Source organism: Poecilia formosa, unplaced genomic scaffold (assembly GCF_000485575.1).
Source record: "Poecilia formosa unplaced genomic scaffold, Poecilia_formosa-5.1.2 Scaffold13, whole genome shotgun sequence".
Classification (NCBI taxonomy): Eukaryota; Metazoa; Chordata; class Actinopteri; order Cyprinodontiformes; family Poeciliidae; genus Poecilia; species Poecilia formosa.
In genome coordinates this window covers 3658353-3678406 of record NW_006799952.1, presented here as the reverse complement: position 1 = coordinate 3678406, position 20054 = coordinate 3658353, and the positions used below count along the sequence as shown (strand labels likewise).

At 36.3% G+C, this 20054-nt stretch overlaps 1 protein-coding gene and 1 long non-coding RNA gene across 5 annotated transcripts in view; both read left to right on the top strand.

The window, feature by feature from the left end:
* Positions 1–15351, top strand: part of LOC103133773 (uncharacterized) — a 45310-nt gene extending 29959 nt beyond the window's left edge. Inside the window, exons 4-6 of one of the 3 annotated variants that reach the window (XR_001661364.1) lie at positions 12319–12461; positions 14870–14923; positions 15023–15351. This is a non-coding gene — a long non-coding RNA (uncharacterized LOC103133773). Of the gene's footprint in view, positions 1–12318; positions 14924–15022 lie in introns of those variants that run through there. The other 2 variants (XR_001661362.1, XR_001661363.1) reach the window with 2 other exon arrangements.
* Positions 15352–18265: 2914 nt separating this feature from the next.
* The window catches only part of sema3d (sema domain, immunoglobulin domain (Ig), short basic domain, secreted, (semaphorin) 3D), a 33851-nt gene continuing 32062 nt past the window's right edge, over positions 18266–20054 (top strand). For both annotated transcript variants that reach the window (XM_016668162.1, XM_007545666.2), the window contains exon 1: positions 18266–18540. The gene's annotated coding sequence lies outside the window, so the exon portion shown is untranslated. The remainder of the gene's footprint in view (positions 18541–20054) is intronic.

Genomic DNA, 20054 nt, shown 5'->3' with positions numbered 1-20054 from the left:
ATTTGGGAAAGTTGAATTTCTTGTGTGTTGATAAAAGGCAGCGCCTGTGTAAAGGAACTCTATGAAAGTGTTCGACTTAAACCGTTTCACATAAAATCACTTTATCTTAGATGTGGAGATAAAAAGGTCCATAACTTTGAAGTGGTTTTCAAACTTCTTTTTGCAAAAAAACTTAAAAAAAAAAAAAAAAAACTTAAAAAATTTTTTTTAAAAAAAACCCCTGTAAATTCTCATGTCTATTTATATTTATATTTAGCCCTGGGATCAATAATTTGTAAAATTGACTTTCACTGCAATTATAGTTAAAATAGTTAAAGATCTGGTGAAGATCTTTGGGTAGATCTTCACCAGCTTTCCAGATTTAGAGACAGGAATTGCCACAATTGCATATTAAGTAGATCTGGACTGTGAATAGGTTAGTGTAAAACACAAATGATAAAATGATTATATTTTTATAGTTTTTTTCTAGTCATACCATAGTGTTTTACAGCCATTTTCACCCAGTTACACCCAATAACCCAGTTGATAATTATACCTGAGCTGTGGATTTCAAAAGCTTCTCCAGAGTTATTCATGGGCCTCTTGTTGGCTCCTCTGATTAATGCTCCTCTTGCCCGACCTGTCAGCCTGGGCGGATCCCCATGTTTAGGTTTGCAGATGTGCCACATTTTTTCCATGTTTGTGTCATATGCCGAGCAGTGCTCCTCAAACTTTATTGAACTTGGGATGTTATTTCATAAGCCAAGCACGCTTTAAACTTCTTCAGAACATTTCTTCTTGACCAGTTCTGTGTTCTTTTTTCTCAATTATCCTGTATGTTACTTAATATTTTCTAAAAAGCCTTAAAGGTCTTCAAAGATCAACTATGTATGCTGAAATTAAATTAACTTGTATTGCCAATTTAGCTGCCTTGTAGAAGCAGTAATTGCAATGAATTTTTTTTAGGGACATCAGAGTAAAGAGGGCCGAATACAGATCGATGTCAGACTTTTAGGGTCAAATTGAAAATAAATAATATAAATAATACCATGAAAATAAATTCCTCTCTATTTGTGTTGATGGTTTATAATCTTAATACATTTAATTTTATTGTGTTTTATGGGTGCAATATAACGGATGTGATATAGTTAAGGTGCTTTTGCAAGACAAGACTTGTTTTTTTCTCTGCCAGTACCTGCACTTTTCTCATTATATTTCAAACAGTGATTGTTACTTCAGCTTTAACTTGGTAGCAGTTGTAGTCTGACTATTTCTAGCTTGCACTAGAATTTAAGCAGCTTTATTTTCAGGGTTTTATCAGTAATTACCTGTTTGCTCAAGGATCTCTTATTATATTACCTAATGTGACAGCAAGATCTAAAGTGTTCCAAACATTAACACATTTATGGTAATTCACTGCAGATTTTTCTATGACACATATGTGCGCATCGGTACCAAAAGAGGGGGAATAAATGATCTTATTTTGGGACTGACTGCCCACGTAAGTACAACCTGATCCCATACTGAACTGCTGTCATAAAGTTACATTGCTGACATGCTAATGGTATCCCTGTCAGTGTTTTCAATTTCACAGTCAATGCCTCCATGTGGTTAGGCTTAATTGTAGCATTATCAGGGGAGTTTTGAATCTGTATGTCTCTCTGTATTCACAGGTATGCGTGTGTGTGCGTGTGTGCGTGCGTGCGTGCGTGCATGCGTGTGTGTGTGTGTGTGTGTGTGTGTGTGTGTGTGTGTGTGTGCAATTGTGTGTCAAAAAGAGAGCTGTGCTCCATTTCAAAAGTTGCAGCTTGAATCTGAGATTGATGTCAACACTGAGTTGAATGCATTCTGGTAGGAAGTTGTTTATTATTTTATTTTTTTTATGTTTTTTTTTATACAACATAGCAATTCAAGACACTATTAATATAACCCTTTCTATTTTATACATGTACATACCAAAGGTACACATAGGTATTGTCCAGCACTTTATGTATTACTGATTTAAGAAGATGCAACTCATCAGAAGTTCTAATACTTTACTGGCAACTTTCTGTGTGTTTTAGATGCATATATAATGAAATTCTGAAATTTGGGGTTCAGGGTCCTCTTTTATTTTCAAATGGATCCTACTTCACCCTTTTATTGGGAGAAAAATGTACCTAACAAGTTTAAAACTTCCTAGAGTGCAGAAACAAACAACACTCCATGATTAATTGCACTGTTGGTAACTGTGTAATAAAAGGCCTAAAAAACTTAATCTATTCTCACAGCAGCTTGTTTGCACACTGAAAGATTAGTTGGAGTTCTCAAATCCTAATCTTTGATCTTCTCATTGTGCGTAGCAGAAACACTAATTCAAGTCCTCAACCTGCCTTCTTTAACAGAACTGCGGGAATGATTATCTAACTATGGGCAAGAATAGACAAGTAGCTTTTCTCTAAGATATTTCCTCAGTAATAAGTCCCCAAGTTTTATATACTCAGCTGACTTTGAATGCAGAGTTATTGTTAGGATCAAATGTATAAAAAGGTATTTGAAGTTGACCAAAATGTACCAAAATTAGTTTGTCTTGTTTAATGCCCCAGGTTGAATTTATTATATTCTGGGATTAAATGACCTGAGTTTAACTCACATAGGGCTTTATTAAATGTTGCTTTTTCCATTTTGAAGAGTTTGTAAAAGAAACGGGTTTCTGTCAGATCACATCAGTTTTTCACACCAGACAAACAGGAAGTGCTGAAAATTTGACAAAAGATCATAAATACTGGTGATCTCCAAAATCTAAGTGGAAAAATAAAATAATGTTTCAGTTAGAGCTTATTACATAGAGACTGTTAGAGGTGCAGCTAATTGTGAATTGCAAAAAGGTATTTCTGTAAAATTCGATTATTCTTTCCTTCAATTTTTTTACCCAATGATTAAATTTACTTAAACTAAATGCTGAGTTTCTAAACATTTTTGTTTGAGATGCTATTGCAATAAAAAAGGAATTTATTTTAATACTTTTAACAGCTTTTTTAGGAGAAAAAAGCACCTACAAGTGTCCTCATACATGAAGACACTTCAAGCTTTTTAAGACACCCATTTAGGTTGTTTTTGTGCCAAAAGGTAAAGAAGTAAACAAATGGAGAAATGCCTTCAGGGGCTGCTTCACAGTTTGGGTATTTACTTCAGCAATGCTTGAATCGGAGGTACTTTTTAATCCAAATTACTCAGAAGTTTCAGGCCTTGAGGCTTTCAAAAGCCTAAATGACTTGACCTGCTGGGCTCAACATAAAACCTGAGAAGAAGATTTTGGGTGATCACAAGATAATACCAAATATCTACTCAGTTGGGACTGAAATCTGTGGTTAAGATCTTGTATAACCTCTAGTCCTCACCACCAAGATATTAGTAACAAGAGGGACTCTGTAAAGAACTCCTCTGTGGACACTGTTTGGCTTTTGTGATGCAGGCTTATAGTATTTATGTTAGTTTTCATGAATGACAGGATCTTCCAATAAACTATATCTTTTAGATTTAGAAAACTATAATAAAAAATAAACTTTAGACTAATATTGTGTCTTTAATCAAACACTGGATTTGTCTAAACTACAATGTTTCATCTGCAGATGAAAGATCTTGTGAAATTGCCTTTATAAAAAATGTTAATGTGAAATACATATTTCATATTGTTTGAGGTGTGTGCGGCTCACAGACATCAAACACATAATCAAACTATTTCACTGACCAGACATCAAAGGTTTCAGTTCTTTTCCGGCTCCATCTCTCTTTCCTTTCAGTCACTCCCCAGACACTGGGACATTTTTGGGTAGTCAACGGACCATTTCCTTTTAAAAGTTATAGTAAAATTTAGTGGTCTCAGAGGGAAAGTGAGCTCATGAAACAATGTTGGTAACAAGAGAGTGGGAGTGATGCTCAGTTCTTTCCAAGTGATCCTTGAAAGGAAGCCGCAAAGCACATATTTTCATTTGTTTAAACATTGAAGTTCAATTCATAAAACCTTCCTTTTCTCATTGTGGTTGGTAGCCATTAATCTGAAAGTGGCTTTACGCAGGAAGCTGTGTATTTATTGAACCATTTGTGTTGTAGTGTCCATGTGCAGAACACTCCAGGTTTATATTGTTAATAAAGAAGACAAGAGCTGTTTCTGTAGTGACCTCTGAAGACTAACAGTTCGAAGGGGAACTTTATAATATACAATTGGAATTGTATATTTTAAGCATAGTGTATTGGATACTTGAGTTGGTGTAATGCAGTGGTGCCCCCAAGTGTTAATTTCTAAGTACGTATATATTTATTTCTTTGGTTTTACATTTATGTCTTGATCAAAGAAGATGACTCTGAATGGCTTTATATAAACTTAACATGACTCTCTGGGAAGATGGTGAGATTATTATGATCTCCTGATTTCCAAAAGGTCTAAATCGGATTGCTAATCCACTTTCAGAATGTTTTGTTTATATATATATATATATATATATATATATAAAACAAGCTGACTTAAATTAAAAGAAGCTATAGACATCAATCAAATAAAGAAAAGATTGGACCACGCGGGTAGACACAAGTTATTTTTATTTTGATCTGTTTTTTATTTCTAACATGATAGCAGTATAAAATAACAGACATGAACTAGAAACGCAAAAGACACAGACTTTCATACCACAATAATCTTAACATGCTTGAAAATTGACAAAGAATGACCACATCTCCTTACAATGGACTAGGAATGGAAGACACTTTTGCTACTTAATTATCAAAGCAGGCACAAAATGTTCCTGGTGAGTACGAATTGGTGCAAAACTTCCTGTTTCAGACGGTTGCAATTTACCCCTGAAAAGTAAGGATGAAAAAATTAAAACTTCTACCTGTTCCAAAAAGAACAAAGTGGTTAAGGGATAAATTCACCTGCACCCTTCCTGTAAAGAAACAAAGAAAGAATGAAAGAAAAAAAAACAAAACAATAAAAAATGAATACATTTTAAATGTCACATTTGCTTACTGTACATTTTTAGGAAGACACATTGACTCACAGGCCAGTGAAGTTCAATACACATTGGAAACAAACAAAATTAAAATGAAACTATAAATTCCACACAAAAAACTATAAATTTCACACAAAAAAGCACAAAGATTTTGCCCCTGCAAAACATAACAGTTCAAGATTAATTTCTTAGCTAGCGTGTTGTGTTTCTTCTTCACTTCTTACTTTACAGAAAAAAAGTCATCTCAGATATTCCATTTAAAAAAAAAATGCATATTTTAAAGTCCTTAAAGTTTTCCTAAACCACTGACTCAAAAAGAGTTTTTAGTATTTTAGTAATACTAAAATCAGTATTTGGAGGAGGTGAGGGGCTGTATTATTATCTACATTCCTTGTGGATATATGACCTGCGTTCATGTCAAACAGAAACGCGGAAACAAGTCCTGCACTGCTCAAGCGTTATTCTCTTAATTTTTTCCAGACTATTGAATCGACAGCATGTTTTCTCAAACCTGCATTCGACCTGACAGTAATGGCAGCATTATGAAAACAATATCCTTCATAGGCAAATAATGTCAACATACTTGAGGGGTAAGATGAAAGCTGGGTGTGTCCCAGGCAGTGATACGGTACATTCACTGTAGCTGCCAGCTATGTCCTTTTTAAGAGTCTGGAGAAAGAACAGAAATGCACACGAGGCAGTTGGTGAACTTCAGTCAGAAAGTGATAAACAGCAGGAGATTGTGCATCTAATGAGCTGTCTTCTTTTTTTATTCAACCCATGTGTCAGTTGAACAGGTGTGATGTATCAAGCTGCAAAAGATTGCACTTGAAAACTTGAAAGTCTCATTCCCTGAGAAAAAAATGATTTTTCTCTTTATTTCTGGTGTGTTTGGAAGCCTGCATCTGTGTGGTGTGCCTGCATGCACATTGAGACAGGAAGCTAATCAGCTGCAAAGCATTCCATATTAACGTGATATATTACTGCTGTGACGGCTAAATCTGATCTTGTAGACTGTCGGCAGAAAGAATTAATCTACTTCAGTTCTAACTAGTGACACATGTTACAGGCATTAGGATAAGATATTTCCTCAATGCTGACTAATTGTGGTCCTCTTCTGTACCCTGAATACTTACAGTGTAGATGAAGTCTGCTCTTTTACTTTGAATTAATTGCATAAATAGAACAACATATTACACATGTTCCTTTCAAACTCAAGCATGGAGTTTGAAAGGAAATTTAGTGACAATGCAAAATAACTGAATGACTGAATGAAATACCCAGTGTATCTAAAAAAAACTATGGGAGCAACAGAAAGCTAATACTCACACAAGGGCAAAAGGGTCAAGAAGTTAAGAGCAAGGCAGGTTAAGCTGTCAATGAGAGAACTGCCATTAATATGTTGTAACTTTGGATATATTAGATCACATTGCATTGAATATCAACACTTGTTTTTTATGAAAGCAGATGAAACAGCTGGCTAGCCAAAATGCTAGCCAGCTATTTCTGGCTAGCATTAATGTCATAAATCATGTTGGTGTTCTACACAGCAGATAGTTACACAGTTACACAGTCTCGATTCAGTGGTTATGATGGCAACACAAATGCCTTGGCTATGCAGCTTTGTATTATTTCCAGAGATAAAAAAAAACCTCTTGTTAGCAAACTAGAAACAATGAATACTCTCTTACACACTCTCATACGTAAGTATTCAGGTGACCCCATGGTGGACATCTTGTGATTGATTACCAGCCTCAGGCTATTGCTTTCTCTGAATTTCCTGGTTTTTAACTCTAGCTGTCTGGAAAGATCCTTGCCCTTTTTTGTTGCCTTGAACTCACCAGGTTGAAGTCATGATTCATGCTGGGGTCTTCCACCCACTAGAGATGAGACTAGAGGCTGTTCAGCAGCTGGTTTGACATAAAGACAGAGGTGAAAGAAGATATGTCTATAATTGGGTTGACGCCTTATTTCTTGCATTCACTCTAAGTGTGACTGTATGTTATATATAGAGAGTTATATGTGCAGATCAGTCCTGTCTTTGAACAATTAGTATTTGCTCAATTTGTGTGACTTATATTGGCAAAAAAATTACATTTAGTATCGACAAAATTTTTTTTTTCTTGATCTATTTTCCAGCAGTGGTGACCTCTATATGGCTTGCGATAAAGAACTGTTGCTGAAAACGACAACAACAAAAAAAAAATATTCCGTGACTTGCAATATTATTTTCTTTCATGTAGTGGGATCACTTGAATCCCAGACTGCCAGATGGCTGGCAGTTTCTAATGTGCTTCATGCAACTTTGTATCTTAGAGTAACCACCTGCACAACTTGTGCTTTGGGAATGAAGAGAGTCAGCCGTGGAAAATTGTCCCTGAAATTTGCAAGTATGAACCGACTTTGGATTCACTTGAGATAAATGCTTTTTCGGCAGTATCTCAAGAAAGACAGATATGGAGCGAAGTGGCAAGTTTACATATGAAGCCAGGTATCCCTGTAATCATAGATTTTAACCTTGCCTTTTTGAAGTGCTTTTTGAATATCAACTCTATTGGTGTCCTTAAAGTATTATCAGGGACTAATAATTATTGGTTCACATAGACCTTCAATTTATAAACTGCTAGAATCCTATTCAAATGCTTGAAAATGATTTGCATCTGTGTGGTTTGTATGCATGCACATAGAGACAGGAAACTAATCAGCTTAAATGTGCAGGGAAATTCATGGGAAATGCACAAAAAATCTGAAAAGTAAATAATGCCATCAAATTAAAAAATGCATGCTGACTTTTATCTGTCATAATGTATATATTTGCTTCTAATTCATGCTGTACTTTCTTCGTGGAGTTTTCATGTTTTTCCACTAAATACAAGACTTCTTTTTTTCCCCCAGGTTGTCTATTTTTTTCTTCTAGAGTCTAAAATCATGTATGTAAAAGTAATTTCAAGATCAGTAACTAACCCTATTAATGAGTGTGTATTTAAAGGGTGTGATTGTGTCTGTGTGTTTGTCCACTGATGGACTGATGAGCTGTTCAAGGCATTTTCTGTCTTATACAAGGTGACAGCTGGATTAGGGTCTAGATTCCCTGCCATCAGGAGGGTAGGAATTGATTAGGCATCTTCATAATTGTACAATGCATTTGAGCAGTTTTATCATTTCCATTGATTCACCATGTGAGGTACATGAGCACCTACAAAAGTGTGTTTGTGTAATGGAAACAACATATTATGGTATGTACCACAACACTGGGTTTTGCAGATATTACAGAGGAACCAGTCTTTACTCGTAGAGTATAGTCTCATTGCACGGCGTGTAACCTTTATATCTATTTTATATGTCACTGTTGAAAATTAGGGACCTCAAATAACCTTGTTATTTGTTAGTTTGCTAATTGCGTTCCTTCTTTAAAGAGCCATGTGGTATTGGTTTTGGTGGCATTGCTCCAATCTAATGAGCTATCCCTTGAGGAAGAAAAAAATAAAACCCTACAGATTTATAACCACCTCCTAACTGAATCTTGAAATTGACCCTGTAATTTGAAAGGTTAAAAATTTACTGCAAGCAACCCACAAGCTCAGCTAATGACCATTACTGGAGACGATAAGCAGATAAAGGGTTTCCTATTACAAACTTTATCACTCCTTTTCTTTTTCTTAACTCTGTCCTGTTTCTCCCCTTCCTCTTTACTGTCATGCAAGTGTCAAAGTCGGATGGCTTAATGTCAAAGAATAATGTTTGTTGTTTGCAGAAGATGACGTGAAAGGATGCGCATCAAAATGATTGTTTCGGCCATTGTTTTTATTTGAACTTCCCACATCCTACAATGCAAAACTCTGACATTTGTCCTAATTCAATGACTTGTAGGACAAGCATTCAGACTGAAGTACCTTTGGCAAACATCATCCAAACAGAATGTAGGTACTTCAGGCAAAACACACAACATTTAGACAAAACAAAACATGTTGGAAATAAAGTTGTTGAGTTACAGAACCATAGATGAGGTCGCTTTGCAAATAATTATCTTGGCCACAAAAACCATCTGAAATTCAGTTTATCCCATGCACTGCAGCTTGGCAGTTACATTGGTTTAACAGTTCAAGATTACGTACCGAACACATATTTGATACTGTTTTCCACACAGCAGTGCAGCTGTATTCATGCAATGAGCTGCTGAAGATTATTGTTGCGTGAAACGATTTAGTGTTACCAGGCTGTGACAGTGTGCAGCAGGGAGGTGTGCTAACATGGTGCAAAAAGGGATTTGTACCGCAGAGAGTGAAAGTCCACATTTAGAACCGAGGGCTGCAACTTTATCTTTCTCATATGCCACCACACTTGTTTAGAGATGAACCCGGTACAAGTCATTTCCTGTTTCAGCACCAACACCCTCTAGGTTAATGAGTGCCACCGTTGAGGGAAACCCTGCCACCACTCCTACCACATTATTCCACTCTGTCCAATTCCTGCTTTCACTTCACAGTGACTCATTGTACAAATCATTCCTCATTTCCTCTGCAGTAAGGGTTTGGGGCTCTGTGGTGGCAGTCAGAGTATGCCAGACAGCCGCTTAACACAGCACTCATTATTGCCTAATGGACGTAAAGGTGTTTTAATGGCCAGGTCTGGCCTGTTCAGCTGGTCATTTTCCATCTGCGGCTTTCTGTGAGGCCCTTATTACAAATGTTGTTCGAGTTTTACGCAACTATTTACAGATCCAGATCCATGCTCATGCAAACCAACATGTGTCTACGTCTTGGATATCTTGTAAACTACTGAATAAAATGTCTTCAATTTTATTAACTCTTCTAACTGCTGTAAATTGTTTCCAATTTGCTCAAATTGGTCAGTTAAGTTTACAGTTTATAGAGGACCTGAATGTGTTATAGAGTCACCTCAGAATGAATTGTGACCATATTAGCACAAGAATTTTCTTTAACAGTGCAAGGGCTCAACAGTAATAAGAACGCATTGGTAATTGGGTGCTTAACTGCTCTTAATTGTTCTCAATTGTTTTAAAATACTTTAATAGAGTGATTTATTGCTGCCAGCAAACCAGGCTCCCTGAGACATCTATACTGAGTGTCCTAAAGTGAAGCATGGAGATTGAAAACACACCTGAGGCAGACTTTGGGGATATGGGACTCACGCTTCAGTGAGCGTGCACATTATCATCAGTATTTTCCTCTGAGACCTTCAGGAAGGTCATGTAAATGGATCCTATTGTTGTAATGAATGGGTGCAGAAATACAAGCCCAATATCAACAGACTGAGTGGTGGGGGATCAGTGGAACGTTAAAGAGGATTAAAAGTAACAGTGGAGTTGATGCTAGCTTGTATCAGTAACTTGATCACAGTCCAACTTTGTTTCTAGTGTTAGCGTGTCTCCTCCAACTTTGCGTGAAGGGTTAGCAGCTCGAAACAGAGGCCAGCTGGTGCTTGATTAAGTTAAATGAATTACATACTTTCTGGTATTTCCTTTTGAAAGAAATACACAAGCACTACGGGAAAACAGTACCAGGGCTATTCTTCAGTAAGCAAAAGTTTCATTGGCACATCAGACTGTCCCCAAACCTAAACATTTGCAGCATAACAATGAAGAATACACGGCTATATGAATGTATTTCACATTTTAGTTTATTTTTTCTGTCTTTGCTTATCCTTCTTTTGTTCCGTGTCTGCTTACATTTAATGACCACGGTATTTGACAAGACTTGAAATGTACTAAAACAGCAAAGAGTGTACACAAATTTAGAACAATTAAATTTATTTTTCTGGAATTCCAGCAAGTAAATAGTGTGTCCACACACGCACTATTTACTTGCTGGAATCAGGACAACAAATGTTTGCTCCAGTGCGCTGAACCTCAGCTCTGTCTTTGCAAGCAACTGGTCTGTGTTTATGAATGTGGGCCCACCTTAGGGACGAGTCCCTCACTTGGTGAACTTAAATGTTTGGTAATCTGTGAGAACTCTGTTGTAAACCCAGCCTGATCAAACTTATCTGCAGTTGCCTCACATTTTTCTTCTTCTCCCACACTCTCATTGCTTTTAGATTTAGATATGTATCAAAAGTGTTGGAAAAGAAGGAAAGTGAGTAATGGAGGAATGATCAATCTGCTGCTGACAAAAGTAAAACTATTCAACAGAAGCTTAAATAAGCTGCTGCGTCTGACACATATAGAAATACAAACACACTTAATATGATGAGACTGCCTGTTCTTTTCTGTTGTTTCTGTGTTCACAAGTAAAAAATATTCCAGATCCCATTTTAGAGCATTTGTCTTACAGAGAACTGACATCTCTACAAAGTACTTCATGTGTTCTCTCTGTCTTGTCTTTTACAGTACCAGTTATTTCATCTTTTAAAAATTATTATGTAGGCAGATTTCTTAAAGGTTGGGTGAATCACTAAAATACTTCATGCACCCATATTTCCTACTTACAAAGTTCAACATATGCCCACACATATCTGCCATGAAAAAAAATATTTACCACCATAAAGTTTTCTTTGGGTTTTTTCCTTTTTTTGTTATCCTTTTTTGCTTCCCTTAATTTTTTCATCATCTACATAAGTGAAACTCTAAGAGTGCATGGAAAACGCCTCCATGAGGTAACAGAAGATTCCCAAACAATATCCAAACTACGAGCCTTGCCTGGCTCAGTCAAGGCCAATATTGGTGTCTACTGTTGACCTGAAAGAACACAAAAGCTCACACACATCTTAAGAATTACTGTGTCTAGGTGCCAGTTTGATATTTTACTTGGTGATGCATGTTTGACATCCTGAAGGCCCCATATTCTTCAGACTTGTTAATATGCATGCAGAAAGGAGCAGATGTGTGTTTTTTTTTTAATTAGCAAAAGTTTATGTAACTATAGATGAGATCTGTCACACGACATGTATTTGTCTGTTACTGTTTCCAAACCTCACTCAAGAGTAGGGTGGTCGAGAGGTTAAAGTCATCGGCTTAGATTTGTGCCAACATATTTTACATGCTTCTATTTGTTTTTACTGAACAGTCATCTTTTAATAAACACTGGAGATAAAATTAAGTATAAAAATGTCAGATTTTTGAACTATTACTAAAGACTCTGGATTTATGCAGTCCAAACTGGTAATGGAGGGAGGAGGCCTCCTTGATAATTTAACACAGAACACAGCTGGACCGTATCACACAGACACACACACAAACACCACTCACACACACACACGGCACAGGGGAGAATGTTGTTAGATGTGTTTTGTTGAAAGACTTACTGACAATCTGAGGTTGCATGTCTACCTCCTACCCCTAAGGGTCTAATTCACACTCTTTTCCTCTTTGTCTTTCTTCTCTATCTTCTAGGAAGCACCGTTGGCTAACCAGATGAGATCCCCAGATGTTTTTCTCACAAGGGAGGAATGTGAGGACTTGTCAGGATTTGGGACAGATGTCAGACGAGCTATTTAATCTGGATGCACATTTTATACAGTGTGTCTGGATCAGACGTAAGGAAAAGCATGACCTAACCCACAGTTATAACTTATGTATGACTTGGAGATGGTAAAGGTGTCTGATCATTAATCTCCAAAATCCCCTTTCCATTTTAAAGCTTAAGCATTGTGGCTAACACAGTCTTTTTAGTGGACAATTTTCTTTAGAATATTAACCAAAAAATAAAAAATCCATAGTGGAATTCTTCTTTTACCAAGTGGACAATTTAATAAGTCAGAACGTTAGTAAGATAAGTTTTAACAGTAGACATAAAAGCATTACAGGTAGCATATTCTTTCCTTAATTTGTGCTTTCTAAGGATTTCACCATTTGAACATTATAAATATTAAGAATAATTCATGGCAGCATTTGACAACATTAAATAAATATCTTTTTCCACAGTATATTAATTGTGTGGTATATGTACAATGCTGTGAAAACAGCTTGCCTTTTTACAAGAGGGAAAAGCTATTTAGCTAGTACAGCATTTTAGAAACAGAATACCAAACATGGTGGTTGCAGTGTGATGGCCTTGGGCTGCTTTGCTGTTTCACGACTTGATATTATTCCAGGAACCATTAATTCTGCTCTCTAACTTAAATTTATGAAGGAGAATGTTGTCCAGTCGTGATATAACAATTTACCACTGGACAAAAATCCAAAGTAAGTCCACTTTTAAACTTCTCAAACTAAAAGTTTTGGAGAAACTGTTGTGAAATCCAACCGAGATGCTGTGGTCTGACTTTAAACAGGTCACCCATGCTTGAAAATTCTCCACTTTGGCTAAATTAAAACAATTCTGTAAAGAAGAGTGGACCAAAATTCTTCCACTTAGATGTAGAAAACTCATTGCGACTTATAGAAAACACGGTAGCTGTTCACTTTAGCTTTGGTTTTTAGCTTTGGTTTTTAGCTTTCGAGGACAGTTGCTTTCCAAGGTTGATTTGAAAACTGTGAATTTGCTTAAAGTTTATATGTGGACATAAGAGAGGAAGTATCTGTTCAGCTGTGTGACAGAGTCAAATAATAAAGACTATATGGTGGGTTTCTCAACAACTTTAACTACAACATAATTGACTTTCTCAAAGCAGTTACATTGACAAAATCAATGCAAATGTTGTTACACTGACAAAAATCTGGCATCAAAAATTGTCTGCCCATGCTGCCAGACAATTGTTATAAATCAGTTGTCTGGCAGCATGCAGAAGAATAAAACAGACACAGTGCGATAAACAAGATCGTGTCCCGTCTTGCAAGCTGTTGCTACAACAAAAACATTCATGAATTTTATATATTGGTCATGATACTAACTCTCATATCATCCCAGCTTTTACTTCAGATCTTTTAATCCTTAACTACTGAGACTGTTTCTGTGCAACCTACAAACCTGTGCATGGATAAATAAATAATCCCATGCTCAGACACTTATTGCACACTAACAGATTCCAGAAAAAAAAAACTAAAAAACAAATAAATGTAGGTAGTGGAAAACAAACTCATTTATTTTCTCACCATACTCTCCTTCCCACTCTTCCCACTCTCTGAGTTTATGTTTTTGTTGCAGTTTCAGGATAATGGGGCAGTATGTTTTGTATTTACCTTTGGCAGTATGGCTTAGTGAATTCCAAATGTTTCTTTTGAAGTATGTGTGTGTGTTTGTGAGAATGCCTCTAATTGGACTCTGGGTTTACAGCTCGTACAAGACTGTGATGTTTGAGGCTTCAATTGTTTGCCTCCCAGTTAGAAAAATGCAGTAACCATTGTTTTCTTTCAGTCCGTTTATGTGCACCTGTTTATATTTCTCATTTTGTGAGTCCTCAGATCAGTTGACACATTCATATTTGGGTATCAGACTCCAAAATGCAAGATTTATGGCACATTTTAATCCACTCTTTGATCAAACAATGTTTTTTACTCTACAAACTAAATATATGATTTTGACCCTATAAAGATCAAGCAACCAACAAAGTGTCTTCTAATGACTGAATACATTACAGATGCCCTTACATTAATAATGCCCATTTCCAATACTCTTATACACCAATTGTTGACATTTATACCTTTGTACATTTGCTTCTCTTCTTGTACATTTCTGTTGTCTGGGAATGTTCAGGCCCCTTCATTCCTTGTGACACATCTACTTGATGGCTAATAAATGACTCTTATCCCTATTCATTGATAAGAGACAGTCATTGATAATTAGCTCTGCTCCATTTGCTTTAGAGTAGGACTAGTCTGTTGGCAGCTCCTGTTATTGAGATCAATCAGTTAAAGTGTAGCACTAAAGCTTGGAGGGCAGTATGCGTGTTTGTGTGTGGGTGTTAAACTCCCTGTGTGATCAAGCCTGGATGACTGCCCTCTTGAGATCTTGAGCGATTAGTGTGGAAATTACTCTCAGATTGCTGTGCATTGTGCCCCATAGACTGCATGTGTTCCTGTGCAAAAAGCCATCTCCCCTAGGAATACGCACAGGCATGTAAGAAAAGCTGTTTCCTTCTTTAAACAAAGAAGTATTGCAAAGTCACTAATTAATGGCAAATAATATGTAAATTCCTGTACTCTTATTTCATTCCAGGAGGCCCTTTAGCTGAGTCAAGACTAAAGGTTAAACCTGAGTATTTTACCAGCTGACAAAAAGAGAAGATAAGCCTTTCACTATAACATGATATTTTTGCTCTTACTAATCCAGGAGCACATATTTCATACACAGTTGGGCTATTTACTCTTAAAAAAGTATAATTGCAGAGAAGTCTGCACTCCCTGGATGTCTGTAATCTTCTGCTAAAAGTTGCTCCAACAGTTTGACAGAATGGAAATCACTTTCCAGACTTGTTAGTTGTTGGAAACTTCTGCAGCTTCCCACCTAATCCAGAGTTAACATTGGAAGCATGAACACAATTAGACATTGTGAAAATTACTGGGGGTCTTTTTATTTTTTTTTTAGCAAAATCATATATATGTGTGTGTGTGTGTATATATAGTATTTCTGTGCAAATCTCCACATGACAGGTTATGGTATGTGAATAGTTGCATTTTAAGTTACCGTAAACCATATATTTTACATAGTGCAAAAATAACAAAAAAAATTGCAAATAAAAATGAGACAAGTGATTTACACGCTGGAACCAAATAAATTATTTTTGTTATGTCTCTGTGAGGTTTTTCTCTTTCTGCCTGAACTGATTTCCAGAAAACCCCCCAAAAACAAACAGAAAAAAAACATGGGGTTTGTGGAACATTGTGGCTTCTGAGAAACTTCTACCACATCCAATACAGAAAAAAAAATCCACTTAATTTGTAAAGAGAAAATCAACAAAATACACAACTTAAAGTAAAAAAAAAAAAAAAAAAAATATAAAAATATATATATATATATATATATATATATATATATATATATATATATATATATATATATATATATATATATATATATATATATATATATAAAATGACTGGTGTCAAAAGTGATGATAAAAGTTGCATTAATATGCTATCCCTAACCAGCTTCTGGTCTTCCTTTTAAATTAAATTGCCATGACATGTTACATCAAATCATTGTGGTTTTATCTGTCTGGCTTAATTCTAAATTAATACTTTTGCTGCTTTTTAAAGTATACAGCACCACAAAAATAGTATAATGGGGCTATTTGTGATTCTACAAACACATACAGGGGAAAATATTTGCTGCTTGAGATAGGGATCACATTGGCTTGAAAAAAACATTCATAAGATTTAAACAATTTCAAATTGTATTTTACTGAGATTTTATGCAACAGACAAACACACATGACAGTGATTTGAAAGGACAGGAGTTTATGCTTTTCAGAGTTCCTTGTAAAGGAAAATCCAAGCAATTCCATGCCTATGTGGACTAAGCTGAGTTACTTTGCAAAGAAAAAGGGAGGTGATCTCTAAATGTGGAAAAACAGGTAGGGTGATACTCTAAGCTGCAAATGTTAGTATTTGCATGTATTTATCGCCTTAAAAAAGGATAAATACACGTTCATACATGGTCCCCCAGCATTTAATGTAACTCCCGGCTGAGTGGGCCGGGATGAAATACACCTAAGCTCCTCTTTACAATTTATGTCATCATTGCTGCTCATCACTAATAGTTTTGCTATTGTGTGTGTGTTATCCTGAGGAAGTGCACACCCTGACATTGAAAACGGTATCCTCCCAATCGAGTGGGAGGATAGTGTTTTAATAATCTATAACCTATAATCCTCTCGAGTAGCTTGGACGCAGTCACATCTGCCAAAGAACACACCCAAAGATTGGAGCAGCAGTGGGTCATAAAGGTAAGAGAGGGTTATATCTGACTTAACGTGAGTTGGAAACATTCTAACTCTCTTTTCTTGGTTCACAGATCAAAGCTTTGATCTCATGTGGAAGGATTTCTCTGTATTCTTGGCACTGACCATTCCACAGCTTGCGGTCATAAAAGAATGGACTCACTCCCGCCTGTGTGTGGAGACATATAAAACAGCCAAGTTCACATAGGAATCACCTCCTCTATCAACTCCACACTTTGGTCTGTAAGTTTTCTGGTCAGCAAAGGTATTCCACTCTGCAGTAAGTTGCTGCCTGAGCTGAATATTAAGTAAAGCTTCAAGTTTACATGGTCATGGTCTTTGATTTGATATACATTAGTACATGGTTATACATACATTAAAACTTTTGAAGCATTCAAAGACTTATCTCCAGGATTGTCATGTATTTTAAAGAAATCTAATTCTATTAGGGTAAAATGTCTCCAAAGGCAAAATATCATGTCCTGGTTTAAAGAAATTCAAGAACATTTAAGAAATAGTTTATCACTCCAGGTAAGGTTACAAAGCTATGACGACAAAGCCGTGAGAACCTTTATCCATAAGCTGAGAAAATGTGAATCAGCGGTGGAGTTTCTCAGAGATGAGCTAAAATTACTTCAAGAGTTCATCCATGACTCATCTAGGAGGCCACAAAATAACATCTACAATGCATCAGTACAGTGATGTCTGACTGATTCAAACAAACAAACAAACAAAAAAACGTACAAAATGAAGGTATTGTTATAACCTAGACAAAGTGTGGACATAATGGGTTAAGAGGCTTTGGTGTGACATGTTTAAAAATTATCCAATATGCTTGGAGTAAAAATAAATCTGCAAAGAAAGGGTTTTAGAATGGAAAAATCTGATTGCCAGCTAATTTAGTGGCAGCTGTTGTACTGGTAGGGATATGTTACTTTGCTTGTACTTCTGACTGGACCTTTGTTTCTATTCACTAAAACTGAAGGTGCAAGGGTCTGTCCAGAAATAATAACCACTGCTGTTTTCTAGTTATTCATTTCATGACTCTCACTGTCCCTCCATTCGTATTCCTCTGCTTTTTCTTATGTTTTATCATGCTGTTTTATCACACGCAAAACACACAGCAATAAAAACTTGATTTGAAAGTTTGTTGGCATTTAATCAACTCAATATTAACAAACTATTCAGTGTTTATTATTGTAAAACAGCTCTGTGAAATTCTCCTTGTATGACTTTGGCTTTATTGTAAAGTTAAACAAATTTCAAAGGTTTGTCCAGGTCAAGAAAGCAAACCTTTAATAAAGTTTCCAGACTCATTAAAATGCAAGCTGATTACGTGGGAGTTATTTATAATAGCCTATTATTTTCTAAAACGAAAAGAACTATTTTGTTCCCATGCGTTTTTCCTCAAATTTAGTTAAGTAAAAATATCAGCAAATACCTGGCTGGCAGCGGTACAGATGCCGAGGGGCCCCTCCCCTTCAGCGGTAACATAACTGGGAGGCTGCAGTCAGTCTTTCCCGGGGCGAGCCGCCGCACAACCTAATAATCCATCCATCTAAAACACACACCGAGCCTCACAGAGGACCGGGAGTTCAAGAGCGCTTGAACAAACACTGAGGGGAGTGGAAATATCTTGGGGACGTGCTCGGTGCACTCTTCTTTCACATGCGAACTTGTGCAAGTGCAACATCCATACTGGTGCTTTATTTTCTTGTGCGTCGGCCAACTTAAAAAGGAAGAGAAGCGCTTCTGCGGGCTTTTGTTGCGCACGGGAAGTTGAGCGCGCTTTCAGGTGAGATGAAAACCACATCAGCATGCGATATTACATACCGACCGATATCTTAAACTGCGTTGTGCCGTTTTGAAAATATTCTTTTCCTGAAGATATGCCTATGCATTTGTTAAGCAAACGTTGCTTATCTGTGTTAAGCAAACGTTGCTTATCTGTGGTAGAGTTTAATGAGCCGCTGTATGCACGTATTACGTGGCCGTTTTGTTGGTGTTTAACATTTTTTTTATTGATTAGCTAACTTAGATCATTTATTTTAAACGTCGTTTTAGACTATAGGGAAATGTCTAGTAATCAGTTGCCAACACTATATCATGTTGTTATCCACTAGGTGCAGCTGTCTACTAAAGGTTTTTAGAAACAAAACTCTTAAACCTTTAAAGAATAATAATAATTAAAAAAAAACCTTTTGCTTTTTTTTTTTTTTTTAATATTAGATCTGAAAAGCAAATCATTTTTTCAGATTTGTTTTTCTCCAAAACTGGAAAAAAAAATTACCTATGTCAATCGTGGCTCATCACCCAGGGTGGGATGACCTGAGGGCGTGCCATAAGTTGTGCTGCAAACAAGTGCCTGATTCTTATTTTGAGGTTCAGTGGGGGTTGTAAGAGAGTATTAATTTACATCTCTGGTTGTTGTGGAGATGCGGATTAATAACACTATGTTAAAGGGCTGCCTCTCTTTTTTGAGAAATCTGGATTGAATTTGATAATTTGTTGTTCATTACCTAAGTCCTTAGAATGGTCAAACCTCAGAATAATGAGGTAAAAAACCTCAGAAATTCTTTATATCTATCTGTCCATCCCAGGCAGCTAGCTACAATTCTTTTTATAAAGCATAAGCTCTCAAACAATTTCATATTTGTTTTTTTTATTCCTTAATAGCTTTTATTTGAAATTTCAGTGGTGTGCCAGTATTACTGCAAGTTGAATTGCTTAAGATCACATGTCACCTGCATATCCATTCTAAATTTTAATTTAAGCTGTCTTTAAATCCTCAAATTATTCAGTGACTATTGTGTTATATAGAGGTATACGTAGTGGCACACTGAACTAACACCACCCACCTTTAGTTGAGTACATTAACATATAACAACAAACATGGGCTACTCACCAAATAGAGATGTCTATATTTTATGGGTTCAGTGAGTCACTCCACTCACTGTCCATCTGATTTTGATCCAATTCCTTAGAAGGAGCTTTTTATTGAAGGGAGTGTTTTGAGTACAGTGATAAAAAGCTGATGAAGGAAGGCAGCAAAAGCAAGAACTTACCGCTGTGTGAGTGCTGATTTTGCTGGCTGTGTTTCAGAGTTTTTGGTCAGCATGACAGAGATTGAGAAGAATTTCTACTTCAGGCCAAACGAATAGAACTGCTACTTTTACAGCGCTCCTTTGTATCCTACACTCTATTTACATATTGAGATGTTGCCAGTTGCAAGCTACTGTTACCGTCAGAAGCGAGTCCGATTTAAGACGATCGCAGAGATTTTAACATGTCTGAAGTTACTGCAGTATA